Below are 11284 nucleotides of genomic sequence, written 5' to 3'. Positions count from 1 at the left end.
CTTAAGGGGAGCCCGGGCCGATGCGACCTGTGACGCGCGGGGGTGGGCGGAGCTAACTCTCGCCGCGACCCCGATCTGCCTGCTTCCTTAGTCCTCCTCCCTTCGGCGTCCCCGGCTCACCTCTCCTCAGTCTCTCTGCCTGGAACTACAAAGCAACAATAAAAACAAGCAGCTACAGCTACAAGAATCGCCTCTGCAGTTCGCCTCGTGTCCCGGCTCCCTTCCTCTTAAGGGGAGCCCGGCCGATGCGACCTGTGACGCGCGGGGGTGGGCGGAGCTAACTCTCGCCGCGACCCCGATCTGCCTGCTTCCTTAGTCCTCCTCCCTTCGGCGTCCCCGGCTCACCTCTCCTCAGTCTCTCTGCCTGGAACTACAAAGCAACAATAAAACAAGCAGCTACAGCTACAAGAATCGCAGCACTAAGGCCCTACAAATATAATGGAAGTCGAGGAGAACCAGAAATTGTAATTTATTTGCCTATCCAAAGATCACTGGTTGTAGATATAGGTCATTTCTGGATGGGACTCTTATGTTTCAAGCAAGTAAACAGCAGTCCTGGTTTGGTAATTACATTAGTGTAGCTAAGATGACCTAAGGCGCTTTTCAGAAAGAAATTAAAACTGTACTATTTCATAGATATATCTCCTAAATAGAAATTACATTAATTGCAATAATTCTTTAATAATTGCAATAATTCTATTCTGAATATCTTTAGAAATATACTGTTCTGTTATTATTTGTATATTGCACTTCACTGATTGCCCAGTTTCTCTTTGATGTAAACCACTGAGAAGTCGTCAGATTGCGGCGGTATAGAAGAATAAAGTTATTATTATTGTGATTAGGGGGAGGTAGGAGGCATTCATTTGGAGCGGGACAAGGACGCATGGGGTGTTTTTATTTTTATTTTTTAAGTAAGACAAGAAAAAGACTAATATTCAGTTGGGGCCTTATGCAGGCCCAGCTGAATATTTGCCTGACACATGTGAGCTATGGACTTAGGACTCCTTTTACGAAGGTGCGCTAGCGTTTTTAGCTCACGCACCGGATTAGCGCATGCTATAGCGCGCGCTAGCTGAAAATCTACCACCTGCTCAAAAGGAGGCAGTAGCGGCTAGCGCGCGTAGCAACTTAGCACGAGCTATTTCACGCGTTAAGGCCCTAACGCACCTTCGTAAAAGGAGCCCTTAGCCTGGCACTGAATATTGGGGATTAAATCAGCCAGAGACAGCAAGAGAAAATTTGATCATGTGTCTCCTTCTTTTGAGAAATCTTCACTGGCCCCTGTCTATCTTAGAGTACAGATTAAATGCGTTTCCATGGTTTTTGAAATCATACATGGACAGATAAGAATAGACGTGGGTTATAGGGATAGGAGTAGAGGTAGGTTATAGAAATAGTCAGGGACCACTGCTCAGGCAATGGGCCTGATGGGCCGCCGCGGGAGCGGACCACTGGGCAGATGGACCTCTGGTCTGCCTCAGCGGAGGCAGCTTCTTATGTTCTTATTTGCATCTTTGATTCCTCTGTCGTTGAATAATCAGAGATCTTCTGATTCAAGAAACTCTCAGAAATTTAAACTGTCCTTTCCATCTTTGAAAGGAATAAAATCTATTGGTAATATTATTTGATCTTTCTCATAAACTTTTACAATGATTTGGAATGAGATTCTCCCTTGTGTTCGAACTCTTCTCTCCTTCCAGATTTTCCATAAATCTTTGAAAACACTGTTATTTCAACAGCTCTTAACTAATTTTCCTTAGGGCAATTTTCTATCTTCTCTCTAGGATTCATATGAGGGTCTTCATTAATAAGTTATTTTCTCTCTAATCTAACTACTTACACTCTGATTATCGATTTTTATGTGAACTGAGTCGAGCTCCTTTTGGGGAGATAACACGGTATATAACTCCAAGAATAAGATTAGATTAGGCCCGGATTCTGTATATGGCACTTAATTGGCCGATGCCTACAAAAACAGCATTGGTTGCATGTCAATCATGCTTAGGTGCCGTAAAAGGAATCATGGCTACTGGCACCTAAGAAACAACGTAATATAGGAAAGCACCTAGGTTTGACAGAGAATCGCGCATAGCGACACTTAACATAACATAGTAGATGACGGCAGATAAAGACCCGAATGGTCCATCCAGTCTGCCCAACCTGATTCAATTTAAATTTTTTTTTTTTCTTCTTAGCTATTTCTGGGCGAGAATCCAAAGCTTTTCCCGGTACTGTGCTTGGGTTCCAACTGCCGAAATCTCTGTTAAGACTTACTCCAGCCCATCTACACCCTCCCAGCCATTGAAGCCCTCCCCTGCCCATCCTCCTCCAAACGGCCATGCACAGACACAGACCGTACAAGTCTGCCCAGTAACTGGCCTAGTTCAATCTTTAATATTATTTTCTGATTCTAAATCTTCTGTGTTCATCCCACGCTTCTTTGAACTCAGTCACAGTTTTACTATCTACCACCTCTCTCGGGAGCGCATTCCAGGCATCCACCACCCTCTCCGTAAAGTAGAATTTCCTAACATTGCCCCTGAATCTACCACCCCTCAACCTCAAATTATGTCCTCTGGTTTTACCATTTTCCTTTCTCTGGAAAAGATTTTGTTCTACGTTAATACCCTTTAAGTATTTGAACGTCTGAATCATATCTCCCCTGTCTCTCCTTTCCTCTAGGGTATACATATTCAGGGCTTCCAGTCTCTCCTCATACGTCTTCTGGCGCAAGCCTCCTATCATTTTCGTCGCCCTCCTCTGGACCGCCTCAAGTCTTCTTACGTCTTTCGCCAGATACGGTCTCCAAAACTGAACACAATACTCCAAGTGGGGCCTCTCCAATGACCTGTACAGGGGCATCAACACCTTCTTCCTTCTACTGACTACGCCTCTCTTTATACAGCCCAGAATCCTTCTGGCAGCAGCCACTGCCTTGTCACACTGTTTTTTTGCCTTTAGATCTTCGGACACTATCACCCCAAGGTCCCTCTCCCCGTCCGTGCATATCAGCTTCTCTCCTCCCAGCATATACGGTTCCTTCCTATTATTAATCCCCAAATGCATTACTCTGCATTTCTTTGCATTGAATTTTAGTTGCCAGGCATTAGACCATTCCTCTAACTTTTGCAGATCCTTTTTCATATTTTCCACTCCCTCTACGGTGTCTACTCTGTTACAAATCTTGGTATCATCTGCAAAAAGGCACACTTTTCCTTCTAACCCTTCAGCAATGTCACTTACATACATATTGAACAGGATTGGCCCCAGCACCGAACCCTGAGAACTTAAGGTCATCTCCGCTCCTAACCACACCTACTTTGACCGTAGACACCGTTAGATGCCATGATGTAGGAGTGATTCCAGAGCCAATTTTTTTTTTAACAAGTTTTTAATTGGTTTTAAATGGTGTGGTCAATTACCACTCTGATTGAAGTCAATTAAAGCAATTAAGTTACATGTCAGCTATGATCTAGGCGCATAACTTACAGTACCATTTTTAGAATATAGCCCTAAGCATGCGTATGAATGTATCTGACCTGTTAAGCTAGTATTTTATAAAGGCAGTTGGCTAGGCTCCTACTAGGTACCTATATATAAATATCATTTTATAAAATTCTACCCCCCACCACTTACAATACAACTCATTATTAACCAGTTAACAAGTGTCTGAATCTTTTGTAGTTAAACCATTTCCAACTCACATCCTACATTTCACATGATAATCATAGCTAAACATTTACCAGGATTCAGAATGAAGGATGGCGGATCTTGCCCCAGGATCTTCTTAAAGCGTTGAGCATGTCTTTGTTTCTTAGGCTGTAGATCAACGGATTCAAGAGTGGAGTTATAGTTAAGAAAATTAAAGACACCGCTTTATCTGCTTCGTAGGACTGCGTGGGATCGAGCCGCAGATAGATGAAAATAACGGTTCCAAAAAACAACAGAACCACAGTGAGGTGCGAAATGCAGGTGGAAAAGGCCTTCATCCGACCTGTGGTAGAAGGCAGTCGGAGAATGGTCATGATAATGTAAAAGTAAGAAATAGTTATGAGAAGGAAGGGTAAAAGCACTAAAACCCATGCATTCCAAATGAAAATAATGACATAGCCCTTAGTGTCTGGACTGGCCAACTTCATAAGTGGTATCATATCACAAAAGAAATGGCTTAATTCATTGGACTCATAAAAAGAGAACAGGAACCCTGGGATTGACAGTGCCCATCCGTTAAGAAAACCCCCTGTCCAGGATCCGATAGCCAGATTTTTACAAAGTCTGGTGTTCATAATAGTGCCGTACTGTAGAGGGTAACATATGGCGAAATACCGATCAAATGCCATTACTGTTAGCAAAATATATTCCATGGAAGCCAAGAAACAAAAGCTATAGAGCTGCGTAAGACAGCATCTGTAGGAAATTGCATTATTACCTGTTAGAAAACTGGAGAGCATTTTTGGGATGGTCACTGTTGGGTACCAGATTTCCAGGAAGGCAAAGTTACTTAAAAAGAAGTACATGGGGTTATGAAGGTGCTTGTCGATGCTTACTATTGTAATAATTATGCTATTTGTCAAGACGGTCAAGAGGTAAATTACTAGAAACACCACAAAGTATACTATCTGTACTTCACGTGAGCCTGGGAACCCAAGGAGTATGAATTCTTTAATGGATGTCTGATTGTTGATTGCCATGATTGATCTGCAAAGATACAAAGACAGACAGATGCAACAATGGTGAGAATGCAATAAATCCACAAATTGGCAGCCGATCAGTGTTAGAAGATTTATTGCTGAGCATGAATTTCAGAAACACAGGTTTTTCTTTCTGTTTCCTTAGAAAATCAATCAGGCTGATTATATCCTTTTGAATTTTTATGTGTACAGACATCATCTCACAGAAAATAAATATAAAGAGACTTACTATGTTTCTTGTTAGCTGTTGAGGATGCACTAAAATCACTTTGATCAAGCTTGCTTAGTAATAACTACAATCCTCCACAAATGGATTTGTAAAACATTCCACTAAATCCTGAATGCAGGGCTCCAGCCTTGAGGGCTATGCGATGAAAGTCTTCTGCTTGCATCAGACCTGTGATAGCAACATAATGAAAGGTTTGTTTCTTTGCTTGAGGTTAAAAGTGATTTAAAACAACACGACATATTACAATTGCAGGTGAACTATCTTCAGCTACGAACACTGTCATACTATCCATCTCAAGTTCATCCTATTTACATTGCTTTTACTGGTAAATAATGTTTTGCATGGTTATAGGTTCCTGACCAGGAAGCTAAGTAGATACTATACAGACATGGAGATCGCTTGGGGAAATCCATTGCTTATTCCTAGCATAAAATCTGTTTTACTACTTGGGATCTAGCTTGGTACTTGGGACCTAGGTTGACCACTGTTGGAAAAAGGATACTGGGCTTGATGGATCTTCCGTCTATCCCAGTATAGCAATTCTGTGTTCTTATATGTAATGTGCAACGGACAAGCAACGGTCTTTAATTTTAAGAAGCAGAATTTAAGACAGTAGATGAGTGGTACGTAGAGGACATACCGTACTTTAAAAAAGAAAAATAAGTATACTTTCATCAAAGCAATTGAATCATGTAAAGAAAGGAAAGAAATGAACAAGTCAATTAAAATATTATAACTTATATGTATTATCTTAAAGAAGGGCACTTTACAACACATTACTTACCTTTTTCTCCTTTCTCTCCTCCTTGGTGCAATTATGAGTTCCTTGTCATATGCCTTCCTACATCTAGTGAGAAGCTGTGAAAAAAAGTGGTATAGCACAGGACAGAGATGTGATGTTCAAGCATTCAACTATGAGGTTGTGAAGACTTATATAAGGCAGATGTTTCTGATTTTAATAGCTTTTAGTGAGACACCCAGGAGATACGAACTTATGTACGCTTGAGATATTTTCACTTGGGGTTGTAAAATCAAACAATTATGATTATAAACCAGGTCAGAAATCAAGATTACGTCTGTTTTCTCCATTTTCTTGTAAGGTCCCTCTAACACCAAGGAGCATCTCCATTAGTTTGTGCCCAGTAGAAAAGTGTTAGGATGGACATTCTAGTTGGCAATCCAGGGAGAAGATATCAATATGTGTTGCCTCTAAGACAAATTTATTCCAGAGTGCATTTCAGAAATAGATGGCCTGGGAAACATACCACAGATTTTAAGATAGATAGAACCATTAGCAATGTTTTAGGGATATGAGTTGAGTGTGTTTGAGTTTATTTGATCAGTTTTGCTTTTACTGCACTTTATTCAGTGACCTGATGGTATGTCCTTAAATAGTTTTCTGTGGGTGTATGAATGAATGTGTGAGTTTTACCATAGTTTTTAAAATTTTAGTTTGTAAATCTTCTTGATGGTGTTATTGAAAGGAATGGTGATCATATTTATTGATCTTCAGTAGAAATTACCAGTTTGATCGTACTCTTCTGATTGTGGTTTGAATCTGTCCTATCTTTTTTATTATGATCTTTTCTATGGCAGGATATCAGAATTTTAATAAACATAAATATTTTTGATACAACATACAAATCAGAATTGTTCCTTTCAGATCAGGAAGCATACAATTCTAGCAATGCAGAACCTAGTCTAAAATATATGCAAGATGGCATGTGATTGTCATGCTGTGGGAACGTCTGATTTATGAAGATAACATGGAAAAATATTCAACTGAGGAATTGCTGCTACTTACACACAAACATGTTTGGGGTTTTTTATTTCATATATTGCCTTTCTAGATGATCCAACAAAGTGATCACCATTAATAATATCAGAAATACAAAATAATTCTATAATACTCATATTAGGATATAAACATAGTAAGGAAAACAGAGTGTGGGGAGAGGAGGTTAAGCGGAAAAAGAAGGAGGAATGTGAAAATATAGAGCAGCAAACAAGAGGATTCATGTTAGCCACATCCACTGTAGCCCCCTCAAGCCCATGATCATTCTGGAACCCTCAGACCCAGCTGAAGGGCTATTAACATTGACTGAACCTGACGATAGACGTATGATCTTAAGGTAAAATTTATGAAGGAGGATGAAGGGGAGACATAGAAGGTGGATGGAAAGGAAAGAATGAAGTTTATGGTTAATTAAATAGATGGAAAAGGGAGGAGAGTAAGTGGTTACTAGGTAGAGGTATGAAATGGTATGATTGGGTCCTAATGGAATAGTGAGAATGGATTGGTGGGTAGTAGTTGGGGGCAGGTTTAGAGGTAACAAGGGACAATTTTTGGCAGGCGGGTTTTCTGTGTGAAGAGTGGTTGCAGTAGGTTGACAGGTGTTTTGGGGAGTAGGACATTTTTTTCCCAACTGACCATCCCATTATGGTTGGGTTTTTATTTGGGGGTAGGTTGGTTCCCATTGGTAGTTATGGTGTATAACTTATATATTCTGTTCAGCATGTTTGATTTTGAGGTGTATAAGTTGGCAATATTGAATATTGGTGGATTGTGGGTTTGGGGGGGGTGTACAAAATTTGCAGTATTGGACCCAGTTATGAGGTGGTATATTGTAAGGAATGATACTAAAAAGAGTTCATGACTCATGTTCAATACCACTGTGAGACAAAGTGTGGCCCCAGTCCATGTTTGTGTAAAGCACTGTGAATTTTGATACATGGTCTGGTGAGCTAGTTCGATACCGATTAGCTCAAATGGGGGTGTGAATGAGGCTAGGCCCAAGAGTGACCGCTGGGAAATAATTTGAGTTAATTTGGGTTAATGTGATAAATATATTAAATAAAACTGTGGCCAAATATTATGGCACATATTTGTATATTTTGCATAAAATATTTTCTTATTAAATTATTATTGCTGAGTGTAGAAACTTTACAACAAACTCCAAAAACAGAATTGCCAAAGAGCCTTATAAAGAGACCCACAAAAAGGCAAAAAGGTCAAAGGTTCCCAAGAGTGGTAGTGAAACAGTGTCCCCAGCAAAGGTTAAATCAATAACCAACACAATAATGTCTTTGGCATTTAATATTTTAATCCTTAAACTGTTGTTTTGAATATTATATTCTACTGTTATTTGTTTTCCTTATGTTTTTTCCTTTTTTGTTCTACTTTTCTATCATGAATTGTATTTCACACCCCTTATGTTACGATTATGCTGAACCATTTTTTAATATTATGTCATTATTTAAAGTTTGTATTGTATTGTTTCCCACTGAATGTATTTTAAATTGTACATCGCTTTGAATTATGATTAAGCGATTAATCAAAAGAACCATTAAACTTGAAACTTGAAGACTTAGGTACCCTCAGTGCGAAGGGACAGCGATGGGAACGTAGCTCCAATGCTTCACGCATCAAGGTGGCGCTGGGAAGGCGTACACCTACACACCATCATAGGGTACCAGAGTGTGTGTTTTTAAATCAAAATAACACTATCTCCAACAAAAGCAGTGCAAAATAAACACGGGGCACTATTACAGCAACCAAACAGGAAACCCCCCAGCCAACTCCCAAAATTGAAAAAGCAAAACTTAGCTTCAAAAGATTTTCATCCAATGTCCAAGGGAAGTGAGACAGGGCAGCTGGAACGCCAGAAGACCAGGTTCAACCAGCCTGGTTTCGGGAACAAGTCCCTTCCTCAGGAACCCATAACTGAACAAATCAATCAATGGCAGTCCTCCAGGAGAGCTGGGAAGAAAGGAGGAGCAAACAGGAAGGCACGCATACGTGCTTAAAAGCCAACAGGAAGGACATAGAGCCAATCAGAGCACAGGAGGAGGAGCCACACTAAACAATAGTGTTCCATTCAATGCTATCATTTAGTCCATAAGGAGACACACAATGGAGATGAAAGATGCAAAACTGCTCCCTGAGATCTGTGCCATCTTGTCACCCCTGTAATCACTCGGTATCTGTTCCAAAACAAACCAAGAGAGATCACCAAAGGTGTGGTTCTTCTCAAGGCAATGGGGTACAAGAGGAGCAGATATAGCAGCGGTGTGAATCCTACTCTTGTGTTTAGAGTCTTGTTCGAATTTTTCTGCTGGTCCGCCCCACATAAATCAAATCACAGGGATATACAATCACATACACAACCCACTGAGAATCATGGCAATTATAGCTATAATACCAAGAAATTTGTTCCATAAAGCAAAAATAATAGTAAATGTTAAGAAAAATAGCTTTACATAATCTAGTGGTTTTAAAAACATTTTTAAAATTATTTTCTGATCAATCAAAATCAAATTCATGGGAAATTTCAATGCATACAGTATTTTTTTTTCCAAATTTAGGTTTTTTTTGGGACAACCCTAATGTATATTAGAGACCTGGAGGAATTAAGATATCCAGTGTGACATTAAGGTATTCATTTTCTAAGCATATGGCTGCCCATATACTTACCGATACAGCGCCATAATTGGCAGCTGCCTACAAAAATGGCACCAAGAACGTGTCAATTACATTATGGCGCTGTTTGCAGACTCACAGCTTCCATTGAAGGGAAGGCATCACTAATGTAGATTAGGGTTTTAAAAGCCTACTGTACCAGTGCCTACTGTTGACAATCACACCTAATGGTGCCTAAAGTTATTTCCAGCCCTTACCATACCTACTTTCAAGTTTCAAGTTTATTTAATCTTGATGTACCACTTCAATTACCAAAGCGGTTTATATTTGTGCAAAATTTTTAAATATAAAAAATAGGGGGGGGGGGGAAGACAGGCTACACATTCATGAATAGGGATGGAGGAGTAATAGACCCTGATCAATTTTCAGAGGGTTGTGTTTGTGAGGAGCTAGTTAAATAAACATAGACAAAGCGATGGGGCTGAATGGTTTACATCTTAGGGTGCTGAAGGAACTTAGGGAAGTTCTGATAGCTCCTCTGACTGACCTTTTCAATGAGTCTCTAGTCAGGAATGGTACTGGAGGACTGGAGAAGGGTGGATGTGGTCCCTCTCCACAAAAGTGGAAGTAAGGAAGAAGTAGGGAATTACAGGCCGATAAGTCTGACTTCTGTGGTAAGCAAATTAATGGCAAAGTTTCTGGAATCCTGTGGATTATAGGACTGAAGGTAACATGGATTCACTAGAGGTAGGTCTTGTCAGACAAATCAGATCAATTTCTTTGACTGGGTAACCAGAAAATTGGATAGAGGATGTGTTGTATTCAGATTTTAGCAAAGCCTTTGACAGTGTTCCACACAGAGGTCTAATAAACTGAGTGCCCTCGGGATGAGTCCCAAAGTGATGGGCTGGGTCAAGAACTGGTTGAGTGGAAGGTGACAGAGGGTAATGATCAATGGATATCGCTCTGAGGAAAAGGATGTTAACAGTGATATGCTTCAAGGTTCTGTTCTTGGGCCTATTCCTTTTAACATTTCTATAAACAATATTGCTGAAGGGTTGTTGGGTAAGACTTGGCTCTTTGCGGATGGTGTGCCTCTCTGCGGATGGTGTGAATAACATGAAGAAAGACCTGGCAAAGCTTGAAGAATTGTCTGAAATTTGGCAGCTAAAATTTAATGCTAAGAAATGCAAGGTCATGCATTTGGATTTCAAAAGCCCAAGGGAACGGTACAGTTTAGGGGGTGAAGAACTTATATACATGACAGAAGAGTGGCACTTGGGTGTGATTGTATGTGATGATCTTAAGGTGGCCAAACAGGTTGAAAAGGTGACGGCAAAAGCTATAAGGATGCTAGGTTGCATAGAGAGAGGTATGGCCAGTAGGGAAAAGGAGGTATTGATGCCCTTGTATAAGACTTTGGTGAGACCTCATTTAGAATATTGTGTACAATTCTGTAGGCCGTCCCTTCAAAAAGATTTTGAAAGGATGGAGGAAGGCTACTAAAATGGTATATGTTCTTTATCATAAAGTGTATGGAGACACACTTAAAGATCTCAATCTGGTCGCCGTACTACTCAAAAGGGTCCAGAGAAGAGTGACTAAAATGGTTAAGGGGCTGGAGGAGTTGCTGTACAGTGAGAGATTAGAAAAACTGGCCCTCTTCTCCTTTGAAAAGAGGGAACATGATCGAAACATTCAAGATAATGAAGGGAATAGATTTAGTAGATAAAGACAGGTTGTTCACCATCTTCAAGGTAGAGCGAACGAGAGGGTGCTCTCTAAAGTTAAAAGGGGATAGATTCTGTACAAACGTAAGGAAGTTCTTGTTCACCCAGAGAATGGTGGAAAACTGGAACGCTCTTCCAGAGGCTGTTATAGGGGAAAACACCCTCCAGGGATTCAATACAAAGTTAGACAAGTTCTTGCTGAACCAGAACA

This window comes from Geotrypetes seraphini, chromosome 16 (genome assembly GCF_902459505.1).
Source record: "Geotrypetes seraphini chromosome 16, aGeoSer1.1, whole genome shotgun sequence".
Taxonomy (NCBI): Eukaryota; Metazoa; Chordata; class Amphibia; order Gymnophiona; family Dermophiidae; genus Geotrypetes; species Geotrypetes seraphini.
This window is presented reverse-complemented; position numbering follows the sequence as displayed.